The sequence below is a fragment of the Grammomys surdaster genome, unplaced genomic scaffold, assembly GCF_004785775.1.
Source record: "Grammomys surdaster isolate TR1022 unplaced genomic scaffold, NIH_TR_1.0 126076, whole genome shotgun sequence".
In the NCBI taxonomy this organism is placed as follows: domain Eukaryota; kingdom Metazoa; phylum Chordata; class Mammalia; order Rodentia; family Muridae; genus Grammomys; species Grammomys surdaster.
The window spans coordinates 1,395,614-1,407,162 of NW_021620885.1; the positions used below are offsets into that span (position 1 = coordinate 1,395,614).

At 41.6% G+C, this 11,549-nt stretch overlaps 1 pseudogene; it reads left to right on the forward strand.

The window, feature by feature from the left end:
- Nucleotides 1-271: 271 nt before the first annotated feature.
- On the forward strand, nucleotides 272-750 carry LOC114611059 (annotated as a pseudogene).
- The last annotated feature ends 10,799 nt before the right edge of the window (nucleotides 751-11,549 follow it).

Genomic DNA, 11,549 nt, shown 5'->3' on the forward strand with positions numbered 1-11,549 from the left:
TTCCAGGAAAATCTTAGTGGTGTGCCAGGCAAGTTAATAAGATTTGTCAGAGTCACGTGTTCTCTTAGTCAACCAAGTGTATGGTCAAATATAAACAGCAAAGCTAAAAGCTAGAGCCTCCCACGTGTTTTCCTGTCTTACTTTGGCCATACCCACTTAGATATGGAGGCTGCAGCTATTTCTGAAAGTAAAACTTGCCTGGCTTCAGAAAAAAAAAAAAATGTGGTTTCTGGGATTGTTGGCCCACCGGGCTTCCTTTTTTTCCGACATTTTAGTGAGGCTGCAGTGGTCCACACTACTCTCTGAGTTTCGCCATGCCGCCCAAAGACGACAAGAAGAAGAAAGATGCCGGAAAGTCGGCAAAAAAAGACAAAGACCCCGTAAATAAATCTGGTGGCAAGGCCAAAAAGAAGAAGTGGTCCAAAGGCAAAGTTCGGGACAAGCTGAACAACCTCGTCCTGTTTGACAAAGCTACATACGACAAACTCTGTAAGGAAGTGCCCAACTACAAGCTCATTACTCCAGCTGTGTTGTCTGAGAGACGGAAGACTCGAGGTTCCTTGGCCAGGGCGGCCCTTCAGGAGCTACTTAGTAAAGGACTCATCAAGCTGGTTTCAAAGGACAGAGCCCAAGTAATTTACACCAGAAACACAAAGGGTGGAGATGCCCCGGCTGCTGGTGAAGATGCATGAGCAGGTTCAGTCAGCTGTACATTTGGGAAAATAAAATTTTATTGAATCAAAAAAAAAAGTATTCTTAAATAGCCCAAAATATCAGGTTCCTATTCTGGTTGAGGCTCTTAGTAATTCTGCTGTGGTGCTGTGGGGTTAAACGCTGAATTTGTCTGTGTGTATGACAATATGGAGATTCTGAAGACAGTCTCAGCTCCCTCCACGCCACCTCCTTTCCCACCTCCAATCATCCCCCACCCACCCCCCGCCTCTGAAAATTAGTGGAGTTAAGTCATTCTATCTAAGGAAGAGAAGGAAGATTAGAAGCAAGCCTGAGAGTTGCCTGTCCGCCTACAGGAGAACATTAACATTGTTAATGTGCTGGAGGTTTGGCTTGACTTCCCAGAGAAATAGCTGGTAGAGGCACAAAAATGTTTCAATCCTATCTTACTTAGCCAGGGGGAAGGGCATACTGGTTACTGTTTGTTTTATCTTGTTTTCCTTGCACTATCTGGAAACCTTGTGGTTTTGTATTACTAACAACAAAGAACAAACAAATGTCAAATCAGATTACGGAGGCATTACCAACCGCTTGCTCTCTGCAGGCTTCCTGCTTAAACCCTACCAGATGCTCAGAAAATAATACTGTCCTTGCCCTTAAAGAGTTCATGGACCTGTTAGAACAGGATATTTAATAACAAAAGCAGTAAAATGCCCCATAGATGTGTTGAGTTGGGGTAGGAAAGAACGGTGGGTAGGTCTGAGTAGCAAGGCAGCCCCAGGATGAAGTGTGTCTTTTTGAACTCCCTGTGACTTAAACAATTTTATTTTGTTTACTTGTTTTCTTTCACCTTCAAGGACCAAAACTATTCCTATGAGTTTCACACCTCATCCTCAGGTCCCACCTTCCTTGTCTTTTGTATTGGAAAGCACAATGCCCACAATCTTGCAGAGAGGATGGGAGCCCTTTCTTCATTTTGTGCTTACCACACTGTTGGCACAGAAGACAAAGAGACTATGGCCAAACCCTGCTTTGATCCTGATCCTGAGAGATTAGGTTGAGATGAAATGTGAAGTCGTTGATCTTTCATTCTTTGAGAACAAGATGGTGGCTGTGTTGCTGGATTTTTTGCTTGTTTGTTTGGTTGGTTTTTTTATTTTTTTATTTTTCTATTTCCCTAGTCTGTGTACCTTGGTCTTTTATACAAATAGTTCCCCTGTTGGGCTACCTTATTTGTTTTTCTGTTATGTTCTGATTTGCCTGAGTCTTGAGTAAACAAAGCAGGCTGCAGCCACCATCCTTAAACAAAGAATAATAGTCAATCAGTCTGTTAATCCCGGCTGGGGCAGTATCTGCCAGCTCCATTACAGGGTGTGTAAGAGTTTCTGGCACAGAGCTTGCAGACATGTCAGTTCATGATCCTGTAAATTCCTAAATAAGGTTTTAAACCTTTCAGGGCCTGTCTGTCCTCACCTCTCAAACAGGGATGATAGGATGTCCAGAGGATAAAATGGAGTCACAAAGGCGAGATGATAAGTGTTGCATTGTGTGTCAGGGAGTTGGAAAGGGATACTTGAACCATGGATGGGCATGCAATGTTGGCTTTTTTTTTATTATTCATTATCATTAACATTGATTTGGGTTCTCATTCTACTTCAGTTTTACTGGACAGATAATGTTGGAGCTCAGAGGAAGTGCACAGTTGATCAGCCAATATGGAAAGGACAAAGGTAGATTTGGCTGGCAATAGACACAGAGACACAGCAGGCAGACCACATAACTTATGATGGTAGCATATCCATCAAACTGCAAACATGTTAGCAACATGCCTGCTACTCCTTCACCTAAGCAGTCAGTGATGATTTCCCATGTCCTTGGTTGATACTGTCTGTTGTGCTTTATAAAGAGATAAAGAGGAAAGAATATGTTTGGTGGGGGCAGGGTACAGTGTAGGGGAAGGAGTGCCTCTGGGGACCCATGCCGAAGCATCTCTTCCCCCCTGAGGTACCAGCCATAGGAGAGTATAGTATAGAATAGAATTTATTTAGGGCATGTGGAGGGGAGTTGAGGGAGTAGAGACAGAGAAAGGCAGAGAGACAGAGAGAGACAGAGAGGAGTAGAGGCGGCCATGAGCACATGGAGAGAGAAGGGGGAGGAGGGGAATGGAGAGGGAGGGGGAAGAAGGTAAGGAAGCAAGAGCAAGAGGAGAAGAGAAGAGAACAAGAGCAAGAGAGTGGAGGGGGGAGTCAGGCACAGCTGGATGTTGCCAGGTAACTGTGGGGCAGAGCCTAGACTAAATGCCAACACTGTCTGTACAACTTTGCAGTTATACTTAAGGATACTTTATATCCATTTGAGAAGCAAACAGTCCCTTGAGTCATTATTAACTACTGACTGCATGCTAAGTACCAGGCATCCACTTAGAAAATAAGCACACAAAGAAAAGAAAATCCCTTCAAAAAGTTACAATCTAGATTAAATATCAGGAGATTTGTTTTGTTGAAACACACACACACACACACACACACACACACACACATATTTTTTCATAGGACATTTTTGCATGCTGATATTGAAAACCTCCACTCAGGGGAGACCCTCACTCAAGTCTCGGGATGACACGACCACCCACAAACTCGCAAGGCACCAAATCTGGATGCAATCAGAAGAGGTTTTTATTGGGGAAAGTTAGCCGGGCTAACGGTCAATTAGTCTGCTCACGCAGGAGCTGAATTGACAAAGACAGCCAGTTTGAGAGGGATTTTTAAAGGGAAAAACCACAAACCAAGGAATGGGGAGGGGGATGAGGGCTTGTTAAGGTGGCAAAACATAAAAATAGTGGAATATTCCAAAGGAACCCAACCTACATGAGTCAGGGTCATGTGAAAACTCTCTGTACGCTAATCTTTCTTAAGAATGTGGTCCTACCCTGTCACTGCGGCCTTGCCCTGTCACTGCGGCTACCAGCTTGGTTCCCAGCTTGGTTCCCAGCTTGGTTCCACCTAGCTCACTTGCATTCTTTCCTTTCTCTTTGTGGTCGGCCAGTTCCAGTAATGGTGACTGGTCTTTCCACATTCTTGGCTTGCTTCATGGCTTATTTCACACAGAAATTTTCCATGCCTTTGTTGAAAACTTAAAGAGTATCCTATATATCCAAAGTAAATTCTACAAACTTAAAACTTAAAATGATCTCCATAATTTTCACTCTACAATATGAATTAAAGAACTAGTTAGAAAACAGAAGGTTTGGTGATTTGAATGAAAATGGCTGCCACAGGCTCACAGGGAGTGCCATTATTGGAGATGTGGCCTTGTTGGAGTAGGTTCCGCCTGGTTGAAGGAAGTATGTCACTGGGGGGTGGGCTTTGAGGTTTCAGACACTCAAGTCAGGCCCATTATCACTCTTTCTCCCTGCTGCCTGCAGATCCAGATGTAGACCTCTCAGCTACCTCTCCAGCACACCATCTGCTTCCTATCATGATGACAATGGACTAAACCTCTGAAGGATTTTAGTATAAACAAAAACTCCTGTAAAGAAGCTGTGTCTGCAGAGATTGATGGACTGATTAAGATTTCAGTACTGTGGGAGGTTGGAATGTTGACGGTCCAGAGGTTAGTTGTGTTATCTTGAGCTAGTTCTAGCTCTCAGAACAACCATTCCTTTCCCAACTCTGTGAGAACTTACATCCTGTGACTAAGAGACAGAAATCTTTGGACTCCACTAGCTTGGCAGACCATTAGCTTTTACCAACCCCAAAGCTAAGAATGGGGTCAGAGAACATCTTGGGCCTGTAGAAAAGCTTTCTCCACCTTGCTGTGTCTGCCTGTTTGACATACTCACCACTGTGTTTTAAAATTGCCTTTACTTATGACCTTTTTTGTTCTATATAACTATAAAAATGTCACAAAACTGCTTCCATGTGGGAATTTGGGACAGCCAAAATCTGTGTTCCTGGGGTCATGGTCACTCAAAATTATTCCAGAATAAACTTTTTATTCCCTTCAAGATGAGACCTGTAGCTTTTGCATTGACAGTGTGCTAGAAAGGTGGCTCAGTGAGTGCTGGCTGCTCTTCTGAAGGACCAGGGTTTGATTCCCATATACAAAGAATAATCATCAACCATGTGTAACTCTGGTGCTAAGGAATCCAACACCCTCTTCTGGCTTCATGGGTATCAGACATGCATTTTGTCCACAGACATAAAAGCAGACAAGACACTCATGCACATAAAATAGTAGCATATGTGTTTTTTTGTTTGTTTGTTTGGTTGGTTGGTTGGTTTGGTTTTGTTTTGTTTTTTTTTTGTTTTTTTAAGAATAAGACTTTAAATAAATGAAGGTGTTCTGTATGGTAGATTGGAAGACCCAATTCACGGTAGAACACTTGGAATGGCATTGTCAAAGAAATAGAACTAAAGAGATAGTAAAACAGGAAAAGGAACTATTTGTGAAAATGGGGTCATTAGGCAAGGGAAGAAAAAGGAATGTAAAGATTAAATCATATGTATTAATTGCTGGCTTCAGCATTGATAGTTACCTTGAAACAGAAATTCTGCTCAGAAGAAAAAGCACTCACTGACAGAAAGGTTAAAAATTCCAAACAGTGTTCACTATTTACCCAAATGACAACTGAAACTCGGGAAAATTCTACAAAAACAAGTGAGGAGCCTGTGAGATGGCTCAGCGTGTAAAGGTGCTATACAAGCCTGGTGATCTGTGTCCACTGTCTCTGAAGTCAACGTAAAAGAAGGACACAACTAACTTCCCAAAGCTGTCCTCTGACCTCTCTACATGTACTGGATTGCTCACATGCACATGCACAAACACATACATACACTGTGAACTCACATGTGCAAACAATAGTAATAAATTTTAGATTTTTTCAAAATGTCATAGGTGGAGTACACTTTGCATGTACTGTGGGAGAATTTTTGCTTGATTTGTTGTTTTGAGGACTGTGGTGATCTCAAACTCACACTGTAGCCAAAGATGGTCTTGTGCTGTGATCTTTCTTTCTGCCTCTGCTCCCACTTCTGAGGACTGGAATGAAAAGCATGCACCACCATGCCCAGCCTCTAGGAACACTCTTGAGTCCTCTTTTCAAATTGCAATAATCTTGAGTTTATCAAGTTTCTTTGGGAACTTACATAACTAATCGAAGGTGTACACAGACCCAGATGAAACCTTAATGATCTGTAAGCTTCCTAATAAGTATCCCTTGCTATCAATAATCCACTTTCCCGAGTCTTAGCCCACTTCCATAAGAAAATGAGAGTATCTAGTAGTGGACTCAACAGGTTCCCAACGCATAGCTAAACAAGCAGGCAGAGAATCTTTGCTGAGTTGGTGGCATGTGTTATAGATCGGTGAGCTTCTGATCTTACCACTAGTCAAGTTTATACACGACTAACAGGGTGAGTACTTCAGAGGAGAATGGTCACTTTCATTAAAAGTAATCCTCAAAATATCCTCAATGTCCTTAAACTGAACACTGAACATTATGATTTCAGGACAATGGAATACAAATCAGCAGATGTTTTATGGAAATATGCATAAGTAGGATATGGAAGATATAGATATAGCAGATGTTTATGGAAGTATGCATAAGTAGGGTATGGAAGATATAGATATGTATTCATGTACATTTATACAAATGAATGTAGGATCACAGATATGGAGAAATTCCAGATACCCACTAGATACAGAAACATATAATTCCAGCATGTACATCATAGGATACACTTTACAAGTAGAAATAGGTATAACTATCTGTGCAAGAGGCTTGGTTCAGCGAAGGCTGTAGGAGTATGGTTATGCTTAGGCATGTTTGTGCTTCCCAGTTCACACACTTTCATACACTCTTGAAAATTTCGATGTAAAAAATGTATCACCATAATACAAACCAGCTTAAAAAGAAAAGATGTTTAATAAAAACCAGTATAAATGTGGTTAATGGAAGAAATCAAATGTATCCAGGACAATGGAAAGCTTAATCAGGAGAAATCATCACTCATTTCAAAAGACGGAGATGAGTAGTTTTCAATCAAAATAAATGGTATCTCATGGCTCTAAAATAATACAACCAGAAAACCAAATCCCAGACAATACACTAAGCACATTAGCAGTAACACACTGACAGTTTAAACCACACATCAGCCCGTGAAGCCAATGGCTGCTCTTTGCTCAATTGGGTGTGACTATCAAGAATCAACTTTTTAAATGGAACTTTTCCTAAGGAACTTTTGGAGTTCCCCATGAATATGCATCGAAAAGACAGAAGGCCTCTCTCCCCACTTCCCAAGCGCACGCTCTCACAGACAGCTCTGCCATGCACTTTCAACATATGCTCTCTCCTAAGGAGAATTTCACTTCATGACCCACCTAAAATATCAGCATCTAAATGTAGACATTCTTCTCATTGGACTGGCTGTGCCAGCCATACCCTTACAAGGTAAAGGAAAAATCCCAAGCAAATTTTGTGATAAATCAGATGAAGAGGCATGCCTGAAACCATGCAAAGGACAGGCTCTGGGGTGACTGCGGGGCCAGCAGATGTCTCTTCTCCTCAGGTGTGCCTGCTGTTTCCTCCTGAATGAATGCTCAGGAGAGACTCGCTGTGCCAAACTTTGTATTAACAATGGAAAGAGTAAAATGAGAATTTCTGAGCCTGCTATGGAGAAAGAGTACGCAAAATGTTGAAAGACAACACCACAGATAAATGCTACACAGCAGACTGACACAGGTCCGTGTCAGACTCTTGACAGGCAGGCAGGGGCTCAGTGTCTCAGTGTCTCTTCCTTCACAAGATGACTCGGCCTCTTTTTCTCTATATGCGTTTAGTTAGGATTTAAATGCAAGGTCTTTAGCAAGTATATTTCTACTGCACTAGCTACTTCTTTTGCCCGCTTGTAATTGTGCAGATCCAAATTTAAGCACCTTGAGGCAGGTTGGGAGGCCTGGCGTTAAAGCATATTTCTCAAATTTCTTTGCTTTCTCTTTGTGCTGTCCAGGGGGAGAAAGATGATACAGACCTTTTGAGATGAAAATACTATTTACACTTTAAAAAAAAAAAGATAGTTTTGTGAGAAAAATTGGTCATAGGGCTCTTGCTTGAAGTCACTGTGGAAATGGCAATGGCTCTGCTTTGTGGAGCTGCTGCTTACTTGCTTGTGTTCATGGATGTGGGGGATATGCTACTGTACTGTACTGTACTGTACTGTATGGGAGATTATCACTCTCAGGACTCTTAGTTCCGACTCCAAGGACACCTCACTGTCTAGTCCCAACAGGCTTTCTATGAGACTAAGACTGATGGAGTCATTGTGAATGTAAATATAAGATTCTCGAATCTGAGAAATGTGCAACAGATGTCACTAAATATATGTGAGGATTCAAAGCCATGTTGTACTAAATGCCTCTGAAAAAGGAGCCAGAAAAGTGAAAGTAGGTATAAATACTATGGTCTCATTTGTGAAATAAATAAGGGAATAAGAACACACACACATACCTGCTTATCATACACACACACACACACACACACACACACAGAGAGAGAAAGAGAGACAGACAGACAGACAGACAGACAGACAGACAGACTACATCCTCTATAATCTATATAATAAAGGTCCAACCTCTAATATTTCAAAATGTGACCATATTTAGATCTGGATCTTTAACATTAAAAATAAAATGATACTGTTGGGCCCTTATAGCAATCTAACTGGACAGGATCCCCTTTGAGAGATTAGACCACAGACGAGATACAAGGACCATGTTTCTCTGCAGCTTTGTAATGTGGCAGAGCAGACAGAGCACCTGCAAGTCAAGATGCCTCCAAGGAAAACAGGCTACTGTGTAGCAAACTGATCCAGTCCCAAGAACCTTGAGAAAATAAATAGCTGTCACTTAATCCCCAAGCTCTGTAGTGTTTTGTCATGGCGATCCTGGTGAACTAAATTTAAAGGATAAAATAGAAAACAATGAACTTAATAATCTCTATGGAATTAGGGAATGAGGCATGACGAGGTACAGGGAGAAAGTTCATTTCTCTCTTTGTAGCAATTTGCAGTTCTGAGAAGTTTACAAGTGTGTTGATGATCTACAAATTTAAAATAATGTCAAAGCAGCCTCGGTGAGACATAGAGAGGAAAGAAAACTAAACGACAGCAAACACATGGTATTCTACTCCACGGATGTCATGGCCATCGTGGGGGAGGGAGAACTAATCCCAGGAACTTCCAAACAGCATGCATTTGTCTGTATGCCCTAAGTCTTGGTTGCAAGCTAAAACAGGTACTTACTGGGGAAAAAAAAATCCTAAACTGTATTAGGTTTATTTGTGCAATACTGATATGAGCAAATCAAATATGGGAGCTATATTAGATGCATTATACAAAATTAAGCAAATGAAGATATGTGTTTATTGTTAAGAGCAAAGACTATCACTAGGGAAGAAGGGACCTACAATTAACAGAAATGAAAAAAAGACAAGAATTCACAGGGATGATTTAGAGTAGGAGGCACCAGTGTGAATCCATGCCTCCTAAAAGGCATGTGCTTATGTATCAGCATGTATCAGTAAACATTCGCACACATATATATACACACATAAATGTGTATGTTTATGTATGCATGAATACTTATGTTTTCTAGTCTTGGCCATTGAAAACACCTAAAGAAATTGTGTGTGATGGTTTGAATGAGAATGGCCCCATAGGCTTATGGATTTGAATACTTGGTCTCTATTTGGTGGAACTGTTTGGGAAGAATTAGAAGGTGTGGTTTTCTTAGAGGAATTATGTTATTGTGGATGTACTTTGAGGTTTCAAAAGTCCACACCATTCCCAGTAGCTCACTTGTTCTCTCTCTTTCCCTCCCTCCTTCCCTCCCTCCTTCCCTCCCTCCCTCCCCCTCCTTTCCTTACCCCCCCCCCCGCCTTCTGGTTGTTGTCTGAAGATGTCATTTCTCAGCTACTGCTCTGGCACCATGCCTGCCTTTTGCCATGCTCCCAGCCATGATAGACATGAATGCTATTGCCTTCTGGAACCATGCACCCCACATTAAAAGCCATGTTTTATTGATTGCCTTGGTCATGGCATCTTATCACACCAATTGAAAGATAATAAAAACACCACAGCAGCAGCAGTGAGCACACTCAACCTGCATATTTTGGTGTCTAATCTTTCTCAGTAAAAGGAACAAAAGCTTCCTAGAGAAATAGTTGGTCACAAGACGGGAGCAGAATAAATGCAAGATAGGCACATAATATTTTAATGTGCCAGAAATAAAATGTGCTAAAAAAAAGTCCAGAAGGACTTGGAGGAATTGACATTGGCCAAATCTAGAACAACTTCAGTGCCAAAATAGCTGAGAATAATAACGAATGATACAAAATGGACAGAGTGAACATGGAGCATTTCACCAGGTAAACTAAATTAACATTGTCTGTTAAGAGCAAATAAGTGTCATTTGCTTACAGAAGTATACATTGAAAAGGATACATTGTTGGTATATATCTGCCCAGTAGTATGTAACTTGAATTAAACAAGGAGAGGCTAGGGAGATGGCTTTGTCTATTATGTGCTGTAACTTTAAATTTTTTCAAACCTTATTTTTAATGATGGCTCTTAAATTCTTTGACTTCCCTTTAGCCCACCATCCACCAGATGTAGTGGGAAAGAAAGGATACAGGGGAAGTGGATCAGTTTAGAAAGGTTCTTTGGAGCAACTCCTGTCTGTGTTGTGTGGAAATTGGCAGTTCAGTTCACAGGTTAGCGGTGGCAGCTTGATCCACTCTCAAACACTTCATGGTTTCACCAGCAGTCCAGTTTGGTAGAGCTGGGATAGCAACAGTGGTGACACAACCTAGCAGAGACAGCCAGGAGAATCAGCAAGAAGCATACCAGGAGAAGTTCTCAGCTGTGCCTCTCTCAGGGAAGCGATGATCATCAAAGAAATGAGACCCATAAGCGTTGCACAGCTAGCTCTAATAAGCAAGTCTACTTCCCTCTCCATCACTTTCCATCAAGTCCTATTTATGCCCTTCAAACATCAAGTGTCCCCCAAGGGTCTTGCCTCAGCACTTGCCTTGCCTCAGCCCATGAGTCTGTCTCAACTGACATCACTCAGCCAATCAGCTCAAGTCCTGGGAAGCGGCAAGAAACTGCAGCACACCACCAGAAGTTTTTCAGTGCTTTTCTCTCTATGGTATCCTAACAAATGCAGCTCAACTATGTAATGTAAGGCAGACCAATACATGCATATCATTAACAAAGAATCCTCATCACGTGTCCTTTCATGTGCTTGCTTTAGCAGAACATCTTTTTACCTATGTCTGCTTCAGCTAAACATTCCTTCAGCAAAAGACATCCAACCAACTTTCCAAAAAACCCCTTGATTTCAACTTCAATGTGCCTGTGATACAAGCAAGTGGCCCTCAGTTAGGATGACCAGAACCCACATAAAAGCAGTTAATAATAGGGGAAATGGAGGCTCCTTAAGGAGGAGGAGAGAGGTTAATATGAGCGAAGATGAGAGGAGGGTAAAGGGAAGTAGCAGGATACAATCGACGGAGTAGGGGAGAAGGTAAAGAAGGGTTCCTTAGAGAGAGGGAGAGGACAAATAAATAAAAAGGAGGGAGGTAAAATAACATGAATGGGTGAAAAGGTCTCAAAGAATCATAACTATTCACCTAAAAAAACCTACCACTCCCATAATTCTTTGAATAAATATACATATAGTTGTAATGAACCTTTTTCGTCTGGGATGACAGCACTCCCTCTGAGAGGTGGAGACCACCTAACAAAACTCCCAACATCAGACACGAGAGGCCCTCTGTTGAGTCATTAGTCAGGACTGTCTAACAGACTCCCAAACAT